The sequence below is a fragment of the Tupaia chinensis genome, unplaced genomic scaffold (genome assembly GCF_000334495.1).
Source record: "Tupaia chinensis unplaced genomic scaffold, TupChi_1.0 Scaffold000117_2, whole genome shotgun sequence".
Taxonomy (NCBI): domain Eukaryota; kingdom Metazoa; phylum Chordata; class Mammalia; order Scandentia; family Tupaiidae; genus Tupaia; species Tupaia belangeri.
This window is the reverse complement of record NW_006159583.1, coordinates 10,124,559-10,124,867: the sequence shown is the minus strand read 5'-3', so window position 1 is coordinate 10,124,867 and position 309 is coordinate 10,124,559. Positions and strand designations below refer to the sequence as shown.

Here is a 309-nt window from a genome sequence, read left to right as displayed (position 1 = left end):
GGGGGGGGAGCCACACCGGCTTACCCGGCTATCTGCCTGGGGGGCGTGTACCTCAGGGTGTGCGTGCAAGGTGGCGATGGGGTCAGTGTGGTCTCCTGGAACGAGGTCTAGGATTACTTTACTACATCCACATGCCACTTCCACACTGGAACTGGAAGGCTGCTCGGCACCAGCTCCAGACTATCTCCCCACGCCTGGCAAACTGGGAAAGCGGCACCGTCCGCTCCGCTAGTGCTATCCCGCGACCGTGAGAAGCCGGAGCGCAGCCGGCCCCCGCACCCGCCCGGTGGCTCGGCTCTGCCCCGGCTC

General features: G+C 66.0%; 1 protein-coding gene across 1 annotated transcript in view; it reads right to left on the bottom strand.

Annotated features, from left to right (window-relative positions):
• Positions 1 to 309, bottom strand: part of PEX7 (peroxisomal biogenesis factor 7) — a gene marked incomplete in the record, with an annotated part of 169,739 nt that overhangs the window by 169,205 nt on the left and 225 nt on the right.